Source organism: Alligator mississippiensis, chromosome 1 (assembly GCF_030867095.1).
Source record: "Alligator mississippiensis isolate rAllMis1 chromosome 1, rAllMis1, whole genome shotgun sequence".
NCBI lineage: Eukaryota > Metazoa > Chordata > Crocodylia > Alligatoridae > Alligator > Alligator mississippiensis.
Window position 1 is genome coordinate 36,968,453 of NC_081824.1, and position 22,381 is coordinate 36,990,833.

The 22,381-nt window shown below is 45.7% G+C and overlaps 1 long non-coding RNA gene across 2 annotated transcripts in view; it reads right to left on the reverse strand.

Moving 5' to 3' along the window:
• The window catches only part of LOC132251185 (uncharacterized), a 102,483-nt gene extending 80,525 nt beyond the window's left edge, over positions 1 to 21,958 (reverse strand). The window contains exon 1 of one of the 2 annotated variants that reach the window (XR_009463068.1): positions 21,713 to 21,958. This is a non-coding gene — a long non-coding RNA (uncharacterized LOC132251185). The remainder of the gene's footprint in view (positions 1 to 21,712) is intronic. The other variant, XR_009463067.1, reaches the window with a different exon arrangement.
• Between the last annotated feature and the right edge of the window lie 423 nt (positions 21,959 to 22,381).

Consider the following 22,381-nt stretch of genomic DNA (forward strand, 5'->3'; position numbering starts at 1 on the left):
GGGAAAATGCCTTGTTGGACCTGGTCCTGGCCATGGGAACTGACCTGGTGAGTGGACTGCGGGTTCTCGACCACATGGGTGATAGCGATTATTGCCTACTGGAATTCATCATCCAGTGCAGGGTGTCAAAGGCCTGCAGCAAGGCAACAGCCCTAGACTTCAGGAGGGCGGCTTTCAATGAGGTAAGGAGACTAGTTGGGGAGGCACTGAGGTCCTGGAGGTGAGGGGAGTTGGGAGTCCAGGAAAAGTGGTCATTCCTTAAGGAGACAATCCTCCAAGCCCAAAGGGTGACAATCCCCACGTGGATCAAAGGGGGAAGGAATGCTCAAAAGCCCCCATGGCTCACCAGAAGCATCCACGAACGTCTCAAAACAAAAGCAGGCACACACCCAATGGAAGGGAGGGTCCATCACCAAGGAGGATTATACCTCCATTGCTTGAGACTGTAGGGGGGCTGTTAGGAAGGCTAAGGTGGAGATGGAACTGGGACTAGAGACCCGAATCAAGGATAACAAAAAGTCCTTTTTTAAATACATAGGGGGTAAAAGGAAGGTACCAGGTAACATAGGACCTCTGCAGGATACGCTAGGAAATCTGGTGGTCACACCAGATGACAAAGCTAACCTCTTTAACAATTTCTTTGCCTCCATCTTTTTGAGCAGGGACTGGGGAATCCCCACCACTGGGTTTCCTGATGGACCCAGGGGAGGCGCTGCCAGGCCCAGGGTCAGTGAGGGCCTAGTCAGGGAACTTCTGGTGGGTCTAGATGTGTTCAAATCAGCAGGTCTTGATGATCTCCACCCCAGAGTGCTGAGGGAATTAGCAGAGGTCATCACGGGACCCCTGGCATGGCTTTATGAGCACTCGTGGTGCTCTGGTGAGGTGCCAGAGGACTGGAAAAGTGCCAATGTGGTCCCCATTTTCGAGAAAGGGAGGAAGGAACACCCAGGAAACTATAGTTCCATTAGTCTTACCTTGGTCCTGGGGAAGCTCTTTGAGAAAAATTATCCAGGAGCACATCTGCAAGGGGCTAGCAGGGGAGATCATGCTAAGGGCAATCAACATGGGTTCATTTAAGGCAGGTCCTGTGAGACCAACCTGATGGCCTTCTACAACCAGGTCACAAAATCCTTGGACGCAGGTGTCGCAGTGGACGTAGTCTTCCTGGACTTTAGGAAGGCCTTCAACACAGTCTCTCACCCCATTCTCATTAAGAAATTAGGCGACTGTGGCATTGATGCCTACACAGTCAGATGGGTCGCAAATTGGCTGGAGGGCCGCACCCAGAGAGTGGTGGTGGACGGGTCATTTTCAACCTGGAGGTATGTGGGCAGTGGGGTCCCCTAGGGCTCGGTCCTCGGGGCCGCACTGTTCAACATCTTCATCAGCGACTTGGATGAGGGGGTGAAAAGCATGTTGTTCAAATTCATGGATGACACTAAGATGTGGGGAGAAGTGGGCACGCTGGAGGAAAGGGACAGACCGCAACTAGATCTAGACAGGTTACAGGGGTGGGTGGGTGAGAACAGGATGGGATTAAATACTGACAAGTGCAAGGTACTGCACCTGGGGAGGAAGAACCAGCAGCATACCTATAGGCTGGGGAACTCCCTTCTTGTCAGCACAGAGGCAGAAAAGGATCTTGGTGTCATTATTCATCCAAAATGAACATGGGCCGCCAATGTGGGGACGCAGTCAGGAAGGCTAACTGCACCTTGTCATGCATCCAGCATCATGAGCAGGTCCAAGGAGGTAGTCCTCCCCCTCTATGTGACACTGGTCAGGCTGCAGTTGGAGTACTGCATCCAGTTCTGGGCGCCGCACTTCAGGAGGGATGTGGCCAGCATCAAGAGGGTCCAGAGGAGGGCCACTCGCGTGATCAGGGGAGAGCAAGGCAGGCCCTATGAGCATAGGCTACGGGACATGAACCTGTTCAGCCTCCACAAGAGAAGGCTGAGAGGGAATCTGGTGGCCATCTACAAACTGGCCAAGGGGGACCAGCAGGCTATGGCAGAGTCCCTGTTCCCCCGAGCACTACCAGGAGTAATGAGGAACAACGGCTGTAAGTTGACCTAGAGTAGATTCAGGCTAGATATGAGGAGGCACTGCTTCACAGTCAGGGCAGCTAGGATCTGGAACCAACTTCCAAGTGAAGTGGTGCTCTCTTTTACCCTGGTAGGTCTTCAAAAAGAGGCTAGACAATCACCTAGCCGGGGTTGTTTGACTCCAGCATTCTTTCCTGCCCAGGGCAGAGGGTCAGACTAGATAATCTATTCAGGTCCCTTTTGACCATATCTACTATGAAACTATGAAACCTGGTCCTCTTAGGCACCAGTGGTCTAGGTTTGTGTGTAGGGCCCTTGCCCTTCCCACCCACAGCTGTGGAAGAAGCTGAAGAGGAACCCTTCCCCCTGTCATTGCCCTTGGTTCCTGATGGTGGGGGAGGGGGCTTGGGAACCTCTCCAGGGGGGACTGGCCAGGGAAGAGACCCTGGCTCTGTTGGCTCCCTGCTGGAGTCCCTCCTGGCCCTGCAGTGGAGATTACAGACTTCTCTACCCCCAGAGGAGGTTGGTCAGACTCTGCCTCTGGGGTGGCAATTGCAGGAGCATGCATCCCCTTGGGGGCTTGGCTGGGATCTGCCCCCATAGTGGGGGCTGCATGAAGCTCTGTGGGGGGCATCTGCCTCTACAGAAGTTTTCTGCCCTGCCATTGCTTCACATGGTGGAGAGGAAAACAATAAAGAAAGCCAAAATATACAGTGGGGCTGGTGAATCTAATAGGGGCAGGCTGGGGTTGTGGGGGAAATGGCGGGGAGGGGGCTGAAGCTCACTGAGCTACAGCCGCACACGGAAAAAAGAACCCAGAAAGGCTATGCTTGGGGAATGCGGGGGAGGGGAAGACACACACAAGAGCCGGGGAGACTTGAGCTGGCTTACGCAGCCACAAAAACATCAGGGCAGGGGGAGTGGACCACAGGACTTAACACACAAGGGCAAAAACACACAGGGAAGGCTGCTGAGACAGATGTAAAAGAACCAGGCAGTGCAGGCTCCCTCCCCAGGCTGTCCCCCAACTGCGGCTTGGTTGTGGGCTGGGCAGCAGGCCAGAACAGGGGTGTAGAAGCTGGGGTGCAGTGCTGGGGCGCGGTGTAGTTCAGTGGGTCCCTCCATGAGGGGGACAGCAGCATGCAACAGAGGACCCCACCATGGTGAGGGGTAGCAACAGCCGCCCAAGGCAGGAAAGGGTGTGGCCAACTTACCCCCAAAAGCTCTGAGAACAAGTCAGCAGCTAGCAGTAGGCAGAGGCAGGAAGGGGCCTGGCTATCTCCTCCCCAGAAGCTCCTGACACCAAACTTACAGCATCAGCAGCAACAACATCAGGAACTGCCTGGGACAGGAAGGGGTATAGCCAACTTCCTCCCACAAGCTCCTCCCCTAGAAGCTCCTATCTATTTGTATTCAACTGATTTTTTTTTCTGTTTGGTGGGACAACTAAGGAAGAAAAGGGTAGGAGTGACATGGGGGTCAAAGGTTTAAAGAAGTTTTCCAGAGGGGGACACTGAGTAGAGCCACACCCACTGGTCCTCAAAGGCATCCAAGGAGCTGGTGGATGCTGCCCGCTGGTGCTCTGCCGAGAAACGTGCATGGACAAGTGAGAGAAAAGTGGCCTCGCAGTCTCCGGGCACCTTCCTGGCCAGAGCCTCCTTCCTGGTCAAGTACAGGGCCCACTTGGCCAGGGCCAGGAGGAGGTTGACCAGGAGGTCCCGGGACTTGGTGGGGCCGTGGATGGGGTGCCCAAAAACAAAAAGGTGGGGGGGTGAAGTTCAACCAGGAGGAGGTTCTGGAGGGTGGAGGTGGAGAGGCTGCAGCCTGGTGCACTCGAGGGTCATGTGTCTCCCTCTGCCTGCAGAAGGGGCAGAAGACTGGGGTGTCCATGAAGCTTGCTAACATACAGCTGAGGTACCCAGTAGCTCACGGTATGAGGGTGGAGTACAGACTCAGCCACTGGGGTGCCCCAGCCATGCCCTCATCGAGCAGGTCTTGCCACTTGATGTCTGGGCGGGATGCGAGGGTGGCATGAAGAAGTGGCAGTGATGGATGGTGGAGAAGCGGACTGGTTTGGTGTCCTCCAGTCAGCTCAGGTGGTGGAGTGGGGAGTGCCATGAGGCCAGGCAAGGCTAGGCCCCACGACAAACTCCAGTGGGCTGGAGGACACAGGGGAGGGGGCGGGGACCGCCACCACGCAGGACCTGGTCAACAAGGGCAAGTGCATTGGGAGGTAGGGTAGATTTCACCTCCTGGACCAGATGGCAGGTTGCACGTGTTGTGGGTAGACCCATGTGCCAGGTCAATGCAGCACGGTTCACCCACTCCCATGTATTGTAGTCCAGGAGTTCTCCAATATCATAGAATCAAAGAAGTAGGGTCAGAAGGGACCTTGTAGATCTTCAAGTCCAACCCCCTGCCTAGGCAGGAGGAAAACTGGGCTCAAGTGACCCCAGCCAGGTAGGCATCAAGCCGCTTCTTAAAGACCCCCAGGGTAGGAGCCAGCACCACTTCCCTTGGAAGTTGGTTCCAGATCCTAGGGGCCCTAACTGTGAAGTAGGTCTACGGATGTCTAATCTCCAACAACTTGTGGCCATTATTCCTTGTTATCCTGGGGGGTGCTAGGGGAAACAAGGTCTCCTCCAAACCCTTCTGGTCCCCCCTAGTGAGTTTATAGATGGTCACCAGGTCCCCCCTCAGCCTTCTCTTGTGAAGGCTGAACAGGTTCAGGTCCCATAGCCTCTCATTGTAGGGTCTGCCCTGCTGTCTCCGGATCATGCGGGTGGCCCTCCTCTGGACCCTCTCAATGTTGTCCACATGCCTTTTGAAATGGGGTGCCCAGAACTGGACAAAGCACTCCAGCTGTGGGTGACACCAGCCAGAATCAACCTCTGTTGCAACTGGGGTGCCTCTACCTTTAGCACCTCTAGCTGGGGGTTCTGGAGGAGGGGCTCGACAAGCAGGTCAGCACCCTGGGTGACTGTTACAGGGGACCTGGAGGCAGAGACCAGCCTGCAGATCTGGAGGAGGCCCTGGTAGAAATCTGCAGGTCCTGCAGGGAGAAGCCCCGCAGGCTGTGGAGCTGCCAGTAATTTCAGAGCCCCCAGAAGTGGTGTGCCCCAGGTGGCCTCATGCTGTGTGGCCCCCCAGGAGCTCCTGAGAGCAATAGCCCTGAGCTGCTCACCAGGGCAGCTTTTTATACTGCTGGGGCCAGCACAGGAGCTGGCCCCAACCTCTAGCTCCCCCTGGGTGAAGATCTGGGAGGAACTGGGAAGGGTCAATTTGCCCCAAGTGGCACAATTTGTCCCACACCAAAGTGTATGTTTAGGCATGTGTGCCAAGGCACAAATATGTGCCACTGCTATTTGAGTGGCTGCAAGGACATGTGCCTACGTGTGTGGAGGCACCCTTAATATGTATTAGCCTATTTTAATGTGCATTAACTAAATAGCATTTTTTTTAGGGCATCTATATATATATGTCCTGCAGAGGTGGGGGTGTTTTAATTAAAGCGGTTCTGAGAACCACTCTAACTAAAGCACCTGGAATATCTCATGTATCAGCATCCCTGCACGTCAAAATGTTAGTGGGGGTGCTTTATCCAAAGCTTGTCAAATGAGCTTTAGTTAAAGCACCCCCACTGACATTTTGAAGTGCAGGGATGCTGACACATGAGATATGGAGGTTACCACATTCCAGCAGTATCTAGGTTAATCAAGTCTGCTCCAACATGCTGTAACTACAATGCGTTGGAGCAGCCTCCGCGCTGCTGTATGGGTACCTTTATTGATGCTTTCATGCGCATTAAAATAGGTGAATGCACATTAAAATGCATATGAAGAGAATATCACTTAACCCAACAACCTGTAATAGAATTGGAAAACATATAACTCTATAATATCATAGTTGGCTTGATATGCTCTAAATGTTTGAACAGCAGCAACATATAATGAGAAGTATAGCCATATTCAGCACTAATTTCTACCATAAATGCAGTTGTATCTACATGTGCATTTTAATGTGCATTAAAGCGTCACTAAATAAAGTGCTATTTAGTTAGTACTTATTAAAGTAGGCTAATGCATGTGTGCATTAAGACAAGCTAATGCACATTTTCCTAGTACCTCACAATGGAAGGCATTTGTACACATACTTTTTCATCTTGCAATGCTCCAGAAATATGCCTCTTCAGAGCAGACTCAATTATTGAGTCTGCTCTGCCATGTGCACTGATGCGCACCACACTGCACCGCGTGCAGTTGTATAAGTGGCAAAATGTGCGTCAACACGCAGAAAATGGTGGCGGTGCACTTTTGAACTGAAGCACCTCCAATGTGTTTTAGTTCAAAAGTGCCATTTGCTCAGCACTGATATGTATTTTGTCCCTTTCTCAGCACTGACGTGTATTGCAACTGCATGAGTTGCAGAGCTGGATGCTTTTCAAAGCATCTGACGCTGTGGCACTGCATGTATAAAAGTGCCTGGAGGTACTAGATTTAATGCTTATTAACTAAAGCATGTTAATGCATGTGTAGACATGCCTAATATGTGCTTTTTGTAACTAAGTGTATACTCCAGAGTTACCCCTAAGTAGAGCGGGTATTCCTGCTGTTTGAGACTCTGGTCATCCCAGGTGACATTCAGGTGTCCTTCCACATCCCACTTTCTCAGATGAAAGCCAAGGTCAACATATGAAACAATATTCTGTGTAAGCTCGTAAATTCCAAGTGGGGAGCACATCCATCCACCCTAAGCACTACTGTCTTAGCACTTTATTTTTCTGTGGCTGAATATGCCTGCACCACTTGGGGACACTCAAGTCACAGTAAACATATTGACACCACCCTAAATGATGCATGCAGAATTATAATAGACTGTCTAAAACCCACCCCTGTTCCCTGTCTATATGGACTATTCAGCATAGCGCCCCCTTTCATCAGGAGAAAAGTAACAGGCAACATTGACCAGCAGGTACAAGAGTCAGAGGACTGCCACCTGCTATATGGATATGAACTAGTGCACCATCATCTGTCACTGAGAAATAGCTTTTTGTCTTCTACCATGCCATTGACTGTATCACCAGAATCAGGCTGAACTACCCTCTGGTAAAAAGAATGGGAGAAACTCGGCAGCAAAGCTGTTGAATGGAACTGGTGAGGAATTACTCCCAGGAAGGAGTTTATATCTTGCTCCAATTACAAATGACACACATGGTGGCGCCTGAACAGAGTGAGAGTACGTCTCAGCAGATGCATCTCTCTCATGAAATCGTAGGGCCTCTACACATCCAAACAATGTGTTTGTCAAGAGAAGAAAATCATGGATCATCTCCTAAGATGCCCTGTAGCACCCCATTGTATCCCACAAGATTTGGCAACACCAACACCAGAAGCAGTAGCTTGTGCAGAATATTGGGAGCAGACTATATAAAAAGGTTGGACTGGAGATACAATGAAGAAGACAACTTAGATGCAACTTAGATGTATTCCAAATTTGAAATTTGGAAGAATTATCCTATTCAGAATAATTAACTTGTTGAGAATTTTCTTTGTACGTGTTAACCAAAGCGTTGTATAGATTTCAGTGTCTAATTCTGTGTTGCAGGAGAATCTAGTTAAAAGCTTTTTGCATGCGTGGAATGAGTGGCTATGCCTTTTAGAAAGTTTTTGCTGCTCCAGGTGTGAACTGAATAAAAAGGGACACAATAAAATGTTCACAACAATCAGACCTGTTTGCTCTTTTCTAAAACACAGAGATGGGAAATTAGTTTTCAGTTGGTGGGAAATATGTTTAGTTTGTTCAGATAAATCTTAAATGACCAGGGGACAGCTTAAGATCTTATCACCTAAATTATCATGCTAGTGAAAGAGGTCACATGAGCAGCTGACTTGTATGTTTATTGAGTCCAGTTCTGGATCCCAGGGTGTTATCTCAGGAATGGAGTGCACTGGTAATTTCCCCTAGGAGAGAACAGAATTAGCCATTGGCACATCTACAAATGAATTTTTAGAGAAAATTGATAGTCCAGGCAGATCTTGATTGGTAGCAACCTTTCTGCTATTGTTATAAAGAAGCACCTGGCTCCTTTTGGGGCACTATGTTAACTTCTTTGCAACATCAAGCTAGTAGGATGCTCCATCATCCCTCCAGCACACAAAAAGGAAGTATTGCAAAATGTTGGAGGGATCTAGCATAAGAAGAAGCAAGAGGCTGTATGTACAGGACAGGACCAATTGGTAGAAGCTTCAAGGCTGCTATGTAGTGAAGGCCAGGCAACTTATGAGTTGGGACTGAGGAGCTGAGAACTGGCCTGGGAAAGGCATCAGCAGTACCTGCAACAGAATGAGAGGAGTGATCTTTGCTGGGAAATCAGCAAACAGTACTTGATTGTCTCCAGAAATGGAGCAGGTTTGAGTGAGCATCCTGACCACAAGCACAGTGGGCCCCTGATGGTTGCCTTATACCAGAGTGCACTTAAGGACTAAGTAGGAACTTCTGGTTTTGTCTTTTTTTTCCCCAAGTAACTCAAACAAATTGTTCCCAGGGTGATTTTACTGCTGATTTCTGGTGGTGCTAGTAAAGCATCCTCTGTTATTCATCATCAGACTGTGGGTACAATCAAGCGTTCATGGGACAGGGCTCAGGATTATTGGGACTACCACATCCAAGCATTTACCACTTGTCAGGAAGACATGTGGGCAGCCAGAGACAAGTTAGTCAGGGTGGGGGAGGGGGGGGAGGCTGGCAGGTCTGTGGTGGTGGGGGGGACTGGTTGGGGAATAGCCTGGTCAGGATTGGTTGTGGCAGGGCATAAAAACAGAATAACCCTGGGGCTATGGACAGTGGCTAGGCTTTCCCAGCCCTAGGGCTGTGCTGGGAACATATGCAAGTGTTTGTTAGGCCTGTTTGTTAGAACTAGCTTTAGATTGGATGCACCATTTTTAGGGTGACCTAAGCCCTAAAAATGGGAGTGGGGGAGCATGTGGCTGGTTACCTTTGAGAGCCCTGTGGCGGTTGCAGGGCACTACAGATGCTTTTATGTACAACCATTTAGAGCTCCCTAAATTCAGTTACACTATCTGAATGTAATGCTTGTACATACCCTAAGATTATTTTTTGGAACATGTCAAGGGCTAGGCCCTGAATAGCTTAGTACTTCAGCAATTGCTTCTGAGCTTATGGCACTTCCATGGGATTTGTGTCCTACAGTATTCAGTTTCTGGTCTCCAAGGGGAAAAGAACATGCTAATATTTAAACTCCAATAGCATATTTGGTGCTGCCAAAGATATACACATCTTCTCATTTGCAGATGAGAAGATGGAAAAAGGTGATAACCAGAAAAGCCTGTTTCTGGAGAGAATTTTTCTGTCTTTGTTCCTTATAGCCCTTGTTATATTGGCAATGTATTTTCCTTTCTCAGTTATATCCCTGATGTGCTAAGCACTTAGATTTTTGCCATTTTTCTAGTTAATTGATGGGCTGGTCCTTAAGAACATCCCTCCAATACCAGCACTCCACCTGCACCTACAGTCCAGGGCACAGAAATGGAAAACACATGAAGATCAGGAAAGCTGCTGGATCCTCTGGCCTGATGTGGTGGTGGTGTCTTACTTGCCTACTGCTACTCCATCTAAATTGAGAACCTACAAGGTATGTCAACACTAGCTAGGAAATCCTGTAGTGAGGTACAAAATACCTATTCTATGTGCTATAGCCCCCAAATGTGATGTAACTTGTTTTTGGCAAGTAACCAGCTCTGCACCCCTGTAGCAGAAAGCTGTGTACCAAGTCCCACTCTAATAGTACTCATGCTACATTTTTCCACATGTGGTGCATGGGGTGTGCTTAAAGTGCTCCCTAGCACAGGCAGGGGAACTATACATATATGTCTAGAGATATGATTTTTAGTGAGTTGTTTTTACTGACTATGCTCATTGCTTTAAGAAGGAGAAATACAGATGTGATTGCCACCTCTGTGTTAAAGACAGCACTATAGAATTGAAATACATCTTAAAAATAGTTTGCCTGCGATTCCCCAGTGGAGCTATATATTACCATATTTACTCATATACATTTACCTCCTCCCAAAAGAATCAGTCTTCCAAAACAAGGGTGCCTGTCTTAAGTGAGGACACTGATTTTTTCATAGAGTAGGAGCAGGTGCCCAGGGTTTATTGTTTGATTGACAAGACTAAGCTTTCTGTTGCTGTGTTGTAGCTTTGCTCTCAATCTCTTGTCTACCTCACAGAGATGCTGTACAGATAATACAGTGAATACTTTGGAGCATTCACATATTATGATAATGGAGCCTTACAAGGGCCAAAGAGGGAATTCATCACAAATCAAGTGAAAGAGTAGCCTTTATCAATCATTTGCTTTTATATACTTGTTCTAAGGCAATGACCGTTGGTGCTAGTATGCGTGGTGCCTCAACTCATTAGACATTACACTGCAGTTCCCTTTAACAATAGAAAAATAAAATCATGGTGATAGGCAAGCTCAGAGTTCATCTCAGTTAGCTAGGAAGTGTATACTTAATGAGGAGAGATGAGTACTTTAATATTCCTTCTGCATTTCATCTTAATTGGGACCAGCTTCTGACAATACTGTATTTATGTTGGAGGGGACGAAGAGTTCATTCATGTTCAATGGACTTATCATCCAGACCACTCTGTGGTAGTTGGTGTTGCTAGAAATGGATATAAAACCTTGGTTTTCTACTTGGCTAGTGTACGGACTACTGGCCCCAAAGAGCCAGCCTTAGGGGTGGGCAATTGCCAGGGGTGTCGTAGTCAGGGTGGTTGCCACAAAACACACAGAAGTGGGCGCTGCGAGCAGCAGGTAGTGGTGCTGGCCTGAGGCATTGCCCAAGGCCCTGTGTGATGCTGGGGTGGGGAGTGCCTGACAGGGCAGGGCAGGGCAGGGCAGGCTGCCTGGGATTCTGCACACAGGGGTGGAAGTGGCAGCAACACCTGCTCTCACCCCAGTGGGTCAGGGTGGAGCAGCACATGCAAGGACCCCTGGGCTGAGGCTGGTGGCCCATGGAAAGGGATGGGGAGGACTCTGGCTTAGTCTCACCTGCATTTGGCTGGTTACCTTTGAGAGCCCCATGGTGGCTGCAGGGCACTGCAGTCCCCATACCAGTACTCATTGCAGGCTCCTGCTCCCCCTGCTTTGGTTCCATTGGGGCTGCAGCCTGTAGTCCCTGACACAGGCACGTGCCCTGCCCAGCTCCCCAGCCTGTCAGATGGAGCCCTTCTGAGGCATGGCAGCAGCACCAGTGTCTGGGGAGGGGGGGCAAAATACAAGTTTGCCAAGGTATAACAGGTATCCACTCTGAGCCGACCTAAACGTGGCCCGCACACCTGTTCCTGGGGCAACTGCCCACCTACTCAGCTGCCATGCCTTGTTGTTAATTGATTAATTGGTGTTAATTAGCAGGAGGCTGCCCTTGTACTGCCCCGCTGCCAGGGGGCGCTATCTGCAGCTCCGTTTCCTCCCCTACACCGCAGTCCACACCTCACCAATGGAATAGCCATTAATAGCCCTATCAATATCTGGCCCCTCTTTGTCCTCTTTGGGCCTTCTTTCTTTTGATACGTGCCTCCTCTAGCGCTAGGGCTCTTCCCGGCCCTGTCTCACTCTGTGCCCTCTTCTCCGGGGCCTTATCAACAATGCTGCCCCCTCTCTGGGGCCTCCATGTCCACACTGGGACTTCTCAATAATGATGCCCCCTTTCCTGGGGCTCACTGTGCCCACACTGGGGCTTCTCAGTAAGGCTACCCCCTCTCCTGGGCCTCACCAGGCCTACACCGTGGCTCATGGGGTCTATGTACCCCAAATGCTGTGCCCTCACTGGTGCTGGGGTCCTCACACTCCACTGTGAGTCCCTTATGAGGCCTCCTGCAACCCCTAATAGCCTCACCCAAACCACCAGTGATAAACAGCAACACAAAATGCAAGCCCTTCGGCTATAACTTAAACAGAAGCTGCCCGGCCATAACAACACTCAAGCCTACCAGGAAATACTCCATCCCTTCCATGAGAGAGCTCCTTCCTCCATGGCTACTGGCAAGAAACTGCCTGTGGCCTCAGCTCTTTGGGTTTATAAGGGAGCCAGGCCCTGCCCCTTCTGGTCAGCTGACCTCCTCTGGTTGCCCTGGCAAGCCACAGCCGGGCTCTTTAATCCCTGCTAGGGCTCCTTCCCCGGCAGTCTCCCCTCTTTAGGAGCAGGGCACCATTTTTTCTAAGGTTGGCTCTGTGGCCACATGCCAGGTGACGCAAAACAAGTCATTGGATTCCTGTGTAACAGCTAAGCAGAAGCCTAAGGAAGACACACTGGCTCCTCAGGAAGAGGTGCTTTAAAATCCTTATTCACCAGAATTTCCCAAAGTTTGATCTTAAAAGGAAAGCTATGAAAGGCACCTTGAACATTATTACTACGCTGGCTCCTCTTTAATGGTGACATGGCGATGCTGCTTAGCGCAGGGATTACTGTCACTGAATTGTACATGATAGAAATCAGCTGCTTTGAGGAATGAGATGGATGGATAATGGAAGAGGAAGCTATCCCTGCAGTATCTTGTCCTGCCTTGTGATTTTTATTGGGCTGAACACTGTATAAAGCAGTTTCTTGCCCTTGCATACCTGTAGCAGCAAAGCAGTTTGTGGGGGGAGAGGGGGTGGAAGATTTATGGCAGTCAATTTTTAACTCAAAACAATTATGCAATTTTTGTAGTAGGTTTTAGAAGCAGAATGAGATTCAAGTGAAAGTTATACTAACCTGCATAATTATGGCATATAATGACTGAGTGATATTGGAGATGATTTGATTTTTGCTGTACTGTTAGTTGGTAAGTATATTAATGTAATTATATAGTCCTTATAATAGTCATAGTGAAGTGAACATGGGCATAGGTGAACTATGCTTCCATTTAACTGGAATGAAAATCATGAACTCCTTCAGTGTGTTTCACTGATACTTATAGTAAAGCTTCATGCAGCTTATAGTGAAATTTTATACTCTAGCAATCAGGTTTCACTACACTAATTTCTTTGGAAGGCATCAGCCATCACCTATCTAGTAGGTGTTATGTGGAATTCAAAGGTCTTAGTAGAAAGGCTTAGGCCAGGAAAAAAATCAGGAAAGGGGTGAAAGGACCTCGACACAGTAAAGAAAGAAGGATATTTTAATAAATAGACCCCAGCTTTACACAGTAAAACTCCATTGAAAATGATGGTTTATGAGGATGTATGAGCCTATGTATAGATGGCTTCTCAGTGTATATGCTATAAATGACTCAAGCCAATGGCTGCTTCAACAAAATTCTGTTAACTTTTCCAACAGAAAGTCTGGTCATCCTAGATATAATTTGTTAAAATTGCAAATTATGAAGTCAAATGGCTCAGCAACTGAATCATTTCAGATTTCTGTAGGAAATTTCTCCTAGAGAAAGCCACTTACTTTCTGTCTTTCTGGCATGGGCAATAAAGAGCAATTCAGTTTTTATCTAAGGGAAAAAGGAAGATTGCCTTCCTGGTTTATTTTTGAAGATTCAATTAGGTAACGCAAAAGCAAAATTCCATTAAAAAATTAAGATATCAGAGCCTCAAATAGTGGCAGTCATTTGAAAATATTTTGGGGAAATTTTTAATGCATATAAGAAAGAAAGCTGCTGATTAGTCTATGTGCATGTGTGGTATGTGTCCACAAACTGGTAGCTGAGGTCCCATCTATATGTTACATTTAAGATGTGATGAATGGATTAATCATATCTTAAGTTGTGACCCAGCCAAATGTTCAATCAATTAATGGCATGATAAAACAAGGAATAAACCATAAAGTTTTTCTACAAAATGGCTTGTTCTTATCATGCCATTAATTGAATGTGTGGCTGTTCCCTGTGGCTGGGAGCCCTGTCAGCTGTGGGGCTCCCTGCCATGGCAGTGGAAGGGGTTTTCCTCCAACTGAGTCCCATCAGCTGCAGGACTCCCAGCCATGGCAATGCATGGGGGCATGAGGCACTCCCCCATCAGCGAACCCTGTCAGTTGTGGGCTCCCCCTGTACTGGCAATAAGGCATGTTTGAATCTGATGCTGAATCTCACGATCATGCCTCATGCCATGCATGTGTAGCATGGCAGCAGGTATGATTGCATGAATCATGCATCTGCTTCTATTACACCTTTACCTGAATGTTTAGAGGGGCCTTGATTGAGTACTGGTTAGATGACTAATCTCTTTCTTTAATGTGATCTGAAACATATAGGTTTACCTCAGAAGCTCTGAGTTTTTAGTAAAGGGAGCTGTTAAAAAAATTCTGTCCAAAGGAGGAGTATTGGTACAAAATGTGGTCTATAGAAAAGTGAATACTTTAAATGTAATCATCTGCAGTATATTGTGTAAATCAGACATCTGGTGATTTATGCATTGATTGTTAAATGAACCTAATTTCTTTGTAAATTCATGTACTGTACATGTGTAATAATATGACCCATGAATTTTAGTTTTGTACTGGCAGTACTATTCAGTTAGGAACCTTATGATAGAAGCACTCTTTTTCATTTGGTAAGGTAATGTGAATTATGACCCTCTTGTTATTTTAGGACATGTAAGTTCAAAAACTGGGTTGCCATTTTTGTTGCAAGTGTATCTTGGAGTCAGACAACTTAAATAATAAATTAAGGGTTTGTCTAGATGTATCATAAAGAAGTGATTTTTCTTTAAATGAAAAGAAAGGATACAATTTTGGGAGGGGGGCTTAATGAGTGATTATGCATAGTTTTGTATAAAGATATGAATAACTTTAGGAATTTGACTTGAGAGATGTTGGCCATTGTTGCAAAACCAGGGAGAATTTTTTTTGCATAAGTTCTTAAACAAAACTGTTCTTATTTGTTCTTGAAAAACTGTAACACCTAAGCCCTGTGAGCATGATCAGAAAAAATCCACTTTGACCACTTTTACACTCTGTTATGATCAGATTCCATCCAGGAAGGTACATAACTCCATGTACATGCCAGAAATACTAGTCACAGAAAAACACAACTAATGGCAGAGGGAGGTGCCTGGAATTCTGATATCTTCCCCCCCCCAGTGATGTTTCTTTATTTAATAATCATTCTATAACATGGAAAGAGACATGGGGAATGAAGGAAGGGAGTCTGAACCCTGGGCCCCTTCTCTTCCCAAATCATGTCCATCTTACTAAGTCATACTCCTTTAGCCTCCCTTACCTTCTGACCCAACATATTTTTCCCCTCTTCACTATCCAGAGGGCCAGCTTTAAGAGGATGGGTGGAAATATTCTTGACCCTTCCTAGCCCATAGCCTGGTGGTTATTATATGTAAGCCTTCTGCAAGGCACTGGATGGCAGGAAAAACGGTAAGGGTTCAAATTTAGGGGTTTAACACAAACTACTTAAATCTGGCTTGAGCTCCTACCCAGAAACCTGGGAAAATAACTTTTAACTGCATGCTCTAATGTGAACAAACTTCCCAACTCACAAGCAACATTAAATGAAGACAGATTTTATTATAAGGGGGAAAAAGAACAAATACACAACCTTAAAGAAAGCCTTAACTATTAAGCATTAGTTGAAATCCCAAACAGTTATCAGTGTCAGTCACTGTCAAACCAATCCAGGGGAGCTACCACCAAGCTCACTCAGTTAGGAAGGGAGACTCACCCATGACTCTACCACCTATGGTAGCCAACAGTGGCAGGTAATGGGTAAGAAGGCCCACCCCAGAGGGCCCAGCAGCTCCTCACTCTTGGGTTTCTCCTCTGCTCTGGGAGCTCTATCACCTAAGCCAGCCAAAGTAGCAAGTTCCCTCTCTGCTGCTGGTGAGGGCTGGTAGAATAAGCTTCTGGGGATTCAGAGTTTTAGATAATTTGCCAAATTGGGCAATGCTAGTTTGTTTTTAATTAGAGGGAAGCTTTTATATGCATCTCTGATAGTTCTGCACTGAGATCTAATGTCATAGAGTCAGAGGGCATGTCTACACATGGTTGTTTAATGCAGATTAGCCCAATTTAAGCAGCATTACAGGCGCATGTCCACACGCACATGCCCTTAATGAGGCTTAAAAATAGTGATTTTAGGCTACGTGAGCCTAAATTTGATAACTGCCCAAACCAAGTATCAAATGTAAGCAGGATTAGTTAATTCAGATTAACACATGTATAGATGCAGTACTTTGCATTAACACAGGAAATTTAGCCCTGGGTCTGTCCAGCCACTAGTGGGCGAGCCAAAGTCCAGCCCCAGGGCTCCTGGCTGGGTTCCTCTCCTCCCCCAGGGCTGGGATGCTCTCTATATAGTTTGCCACTTGTAAGTGAGTTTTTTATTTTTGATGGGTGGGGAGGGTGGTGGAGAGGCACTGCTGAGGGGGGAGGGATGGGGGTGGGTGTTGTGAGGATAATAAAGTTTTTTGTTTCAACCATGTGTGTATCCTGAGAGTGATGTTGGAGGTGGGCAGGAGTTAGGGGGTGTATGAATGGTGGGGTAGGGAGGATAGAGTGCAGGAGGAAGGGGTTGGCAAGGGCCTCCTGCAGCTGATGCCCTGGCTTCTGCTGGTGGGTGCCTGGTGTCCTGGAGCCTGGGTGGGGGGTGCCTGCTGGGGCCAGCAGAGTCATCACCATGGCCAACAGGAGTGTGGGGAGCTGATTGTTGCTGGCAGGGCCCCCATGCTGAGCAGCAGTGTGCTGGGTATTGCTGGCAAGGGCAGGGGCAGGGGCAGCTCTGGTGCAGGGAAGGCAAGGAGAGAGCTTCCATGTGCTGCCCCTGTGCTGGGCATGCAGCTTCTAGGTTTGGAAGTGGCTGGCCAAGGATCAGAGGGCATATTTCTAAGATAGCTGCCAAATGCTGGCAGCTGGCTGTGGCTTCAGCATGGCTGCCAAATGCTGGCAGCCATGTGTCTGGAGGCTGGAGCCTCACCTGGTGGCCACAGGGGCACATGGCAGGGCTGAAGGTACCTGGGACTAAAGTTAGTTCCAATTCCTACCATGTGTGGACACCATGTGTAGACACCATGCTCACTTAATCCACATTAGTTTAATGTACATTAAATTTAAGCCTGTTTAAAATCATGTGCAAGCACACCCATAGACAAATAGGGCTGGAAAAGACCTCCAAAGGTCATGTAGTTCAACCCCCAGCCTGAGGCAGGATCATCCCTATCCAAACCATCCTATACAAATCCATAATCTAAAAGTTACATAAGACTTCCATCAAACCTGACACAACACAGACCTAGCACTCTAACCTGCCACAAATAAAGCAGGGAACCATGGCAGCCAATGTCCTGATTCTATGACGTTGTCAATATATGCTCAAGACAGCCTAGGTAGAGGGCCATGTCCCCTTCTCCCTCCCCCCCCCCCGGTGTCCCTCTCAACAGAGAAAGGCAAAACCCCTCATAGTCTGTACCAATCTGACCATAGGGGAAAAATCCTACCTGATGCCAAATATGGTGATTGGTCTGACCCTGAGCAGAGGGGCAAAACCCTCTAGCCAGACTTTGGAATGTATAGTACAAGGTAAGAGTTCAAATAAAGTAGTATCTTATTCATATTGCATGAGAGGCAACAGGTGGGTTGAAAAGGTCACCTGATCTATTGACCTTTTGAACCACCTTTTGCCTCTCTCAACAATGCCCCCTCTTCCTGTTATTTTCCTTTGTATTTAAATTCTGCTCTCTTTAAAATTCTTTCTTTCTCCAAGTCTATTCAGAGTATCGAAGGAAGTAGGCTGTTGCCTACAAAAGCTTATGCTTCTCTCTTAACCAGTTAATCTCTATCATACAACTCTGCTCTCCTTTCTTTCTGACTTTAGACTAACATGGCTAACATGAAAGAATTCATTTACCAATGAAGCCTGATTCTGAAAGCATTCTTCTGTATGACTACTCAGACAGGTATTTGCACAATGAGAAACATGGTTGGACATCCAGATGAGTTTCTTCGATATCAGAGTTGAAAGCCTGCCCTGCTTGTACTGCAGCATTATTTAAAACAGCTTCCTGAAAACCTTTAACTTTGATATACTTCTTTATGATGCTTTTTGACATAGAGTTGAATATGGCCTGAGCAGCAAGTCCATTCACAAAAAAATTGCACTCAGAAAATAAATCCTTTAAAACTGCTTGTGAGATTGCTTTTGCTATGGCAATAGCTACTTAATGCACTGAAGAATTGTCCAGTAAATAAAAGGTACAGTTAGAAACTGCTAATAAAGTTTAGAGAACCACCTGGTGACAAATTTCAAAACAGCAGTCTTTTGGTAGAAATGACACTACTTTAGCACAAGTAAGAAAATTATCCCAAAGGTGGAAGATGAAAGGTTCAGAAAATCTAGCTTTTCATATAGTGGCAAACACAGACCCATTACCTGCAGGTTTAAAATGAAAATTGTCATTTTAAGAATAGAGTTCTTGAACAAATGGCAGAGTTGGTTGAAAGAACTGTAGGACCTTGGATCTTGGAGAAAATAATCTGACATGAACATACTATGTATATATTGCTAGGAGTAAAGGAAAAGGGCAATAATGTAAAACATTTATCGAGAGATACATCCCAAGAACTGCACTCAGACAATGAATGTTTCTGTCCATTGTGTTAAAACCATCAAAAATCATCAGTAATTTTGCCATTAGAGCTAAGTACAGACAGCCAAAAAGTCTGAGGCTGAACCAATTCAATCTTTGCAGGTTGGTCTAAGTTGTGTAGATTGAGCCCATAAGCAAGTGAACAAACACTCACTTTTGATTCTGCAAATGCAGCCACATGAGTAGCCCAGGCCAGAAGCTGGGCAGCACAAAAGCATGTTTCCCTGCTCTGCTGGACCAGACAGCTTGGGCTGAGGCTATCCTGCCTACCCTCTTGTGCACTTGTGGAGGAGATGCAAAGCATCCTGGGATGCTGAGGGACTGTGAGTTATTTTGAATCTGGAGGGAGGGGGATCTGGAACGGAAGTTCAATAAACTGATTTAAGTTAAATCAGTGAAGTCTGATACTACATCCACCCAGTTTTATCTTAAACTGCTTGCAGCCATTTTGAAAGCAGTTTATGTGCAGTGAACTTCTGTTGTGTTACAGGTATGAACTGGTGTCTGGTCACTTATACCAGTTTATGTGTAATTTCTGTCCCTAGCTTAGAAGACACCAAAATCCAGTACAGGTTTCCCTCACCAACCGCTGTGGTTAGGTTCCTGAAAGTTCCCATGGTTGGCAAAACTGCAGTTGGCAAGACAAAAGGCTTATGGGAAAAATGGCAGGTGGCGGACTGATGTGCAGCCACAGAAAACCATGGTTATGCAAAACTGTTACTGTGGTAACCAAAATGGTATCTAGAATATTAAGTGTGGATACTCAAAACAAAGGTTGTACTGGGATGGTTGGACAAATACGAGCTTTTGTAAGGTGTGAAAAATGTACATGAAAAGAAGTCTGTTCAGCTTTGCTAGGAAGTAACAAATCTGCTACCAAGGAATTTCTTCAAACTGGACAGGCATTTCTGTGGTAGGTAATGAGAGATTTTTTAAACACTGATGCTGAGAAACTCCTAATTGCAGACATGTTCTGGGTACTTTACAACACAATGAGTTGATATCTGACCACACAAAACAGGATATCATAGAAACTGGATTAATATTGGATTAATGAAAAAGATAGACCTGAAACAACCACATCAGAAGCTGTGTGGATCGTAGACAAACAAGACTATGTACACTGTGGACATTAGTAATTTCCTTCAAAGTAATAGCTGATGGAGAAATCCCCTCTTCCAAATTCAGTAGACTTGGTAGGAAATACTGATTTATATTATCTTAATTTGATATCTAGTGGACATAAATAAAATGGCATGGAGCTACAGCATATATATTTTGCAGCAATGAAGCAGCCCGTTGTTACGCAAATAAACTTATGTAGATTTCCTGCACGGTGCTGAGGAGCACGTAACAAAACTAAAATGTCATGGACCTATCAGGATTGCAAGCTGTTCTAATAGCACACGTTTTCATCTGTGATGACAGAACTTAAGCAAGATAAACTGCAGGCCATATACACTGGTTCTTTGTAGATTTTTTTGGTCAAAAGAGGAAAAAAAAAAAAGAGAACAGTCAGGAAGAGAAATCTCAAATTATTTAGGATTATGCATGTAAAAGATTCAGATGTTGAAATGCAAACTCCTGAAGCACACTTCTGAAAAGTATTTTTTTTCTGTATTAATAAATAATAATTAATAGTTAGCTCAGGCTTTGTCATAAGTCACAGTCCTCACCAAAGGGTTGGCATGTAGTGGTGCAACTCCAGGAACAAATGAGGAATCAGATTCAGACTCAATATTATAATTTGTTTCCTAGTTTCTCTTTATGTTAAGGAGAAACCAGGAATCAGACATATACTTTCTTAGGATGCTTTGTGCTGCATGCTTCTATTGGGATGCAGATACAGCTCTGCTGGCTAGTACATGATTGAGTAAGGGGAATGGAACAGATCATATTCTAACCCTTCACATCCACTCTGTGCTCATTTGTGTGGGGAAATATATAATGGTTCTGGTTGCGCTGCTATATGTGTCATAAATCACTGGAGCAAGGGAATTTATGGGCGTATTAACCAGGCCATAATATTGTCCTTATATTTTTTAAATGTGATTATCACAAATCTGAAAAAAAGAAAAAGAAAAGCAGAAATTATTTATTTTTGTTAAGAAAAAATACAGTGACCTAGTGGCACTAAAGCTTCCTTCCATGGATCTTTCCACAGCCCTATTCAACAGTCTGTATCAATCCAGGAGAAACTAGGAACTTTTCCTCTCTTGTGTGGACTTTGTCATGCTGCATTTACAAAGGAAAAAGTGCCACCTACTGTGAATGCAATGAAGATTATTAATGTGTCTAAACTTCAACCACTTTTCAGTCTTTTAAATGATTATGGATGTTTCCTATCAAAACTGTCCAAGACACTGCAACCTTTGCATGAGCTTTTGCAAAAAGATAAACCCTGGAAGCTACTGGACTGTAAAATAGCAGCACACTATGACACCGGCAAACCTTTAAAAGATAAATCTTGGCAGCCACTGGACTGTAAAATATTAGTATACTATGACACCATAGGATCTTTAAGTATTACCTCTGATACTTCACAACAGCATGTTGGAGAAGTACTTTCTCATGTAACTAAGAACAGGGGAGATTGATTATCTACTCTTACAATCCCTATAAGCTTGTATAAATAAATAAGTATGCAATATAGACCAAATATCTGCAGTGAGTCTGTCACAGAAAGGCAACAATGGAAGTTGTTCATTGAATTCCATATTTAAACTTATTCCTACAATGTAATAGTTGAATATGAGCCTCTCTTGCCAATCTTGTTTCCAAAAAAGGCACCTGCACTATTCTTTTTACAAAGTTCTTGATTTTAACTTCTTCAGCACTGTTGTGGTTTTGTCAACCGCAGTTACTAGCCTTCAACATTGCCTTGAAAATTAGTCATCTTTGTTTTGTTTTGTTTTTCTTTTTGCTATACTTGTTTACCTTTAGGGAGATGTCCATCACCATCAATTTGTGTAACCAGCTCAGGGGCAAAATTCAGCCTCAAATACGTGTACAAAGTGTAGCCTCTCTTGCTTTGCTGATCAGAAGGAAATATACTCACTTGTTCATCTCCTGGGGAATGAGTGAAGCTCACATGTTGCAGCTTTCCAATCTTCTCTCTGTCAGACAGGACAGGCAGCAGTCCCACACACATTTTACTTGCATATTCCCAGACAATCTCCTGTTCTGTACATTCAAATGTACTCCATATCTCCTTTTGTTTGCTTTCAGAAACTCCCTCCAGCCACATTCTTCTCTGCCATGCCAGACTCCCCTGCATTCCTCCTCTGCCGCCTCCTCACATCCCTCTACAGTCTCACCACCTACCTTCCATGTTTCTCATTAGTCTCCCTCACTTTTGTGTCCAGTTCCCTTACACATTTTCCCTTCCTGCTACTCCACAGTCCCTGTGGTATGTCTACAGTCTCATGTTCCCTGACAGGCCCTTACATGGTGACTAACAGGCCATTATCCTTTCATTTACAAAGTTTAAAGGGTAGTAACGTGTGACTTAAGGACAGCTCTAGATCAGAAAACTAGATACCTTCACTAAGATGAAGCATCTATAAGATATTATAATATTTAAAAATTAGGCAGCTCGCTCAAGGATGGTGACCCAAATGGACAGGTTTAGGCACTAAGCTCCATATAGAGTTGATGGAGAAAGTTAGCCCTGGGTCATTCAAAGTTTGATTCATATGAGTCCCTAAACTCTGTACACAGCGAACAG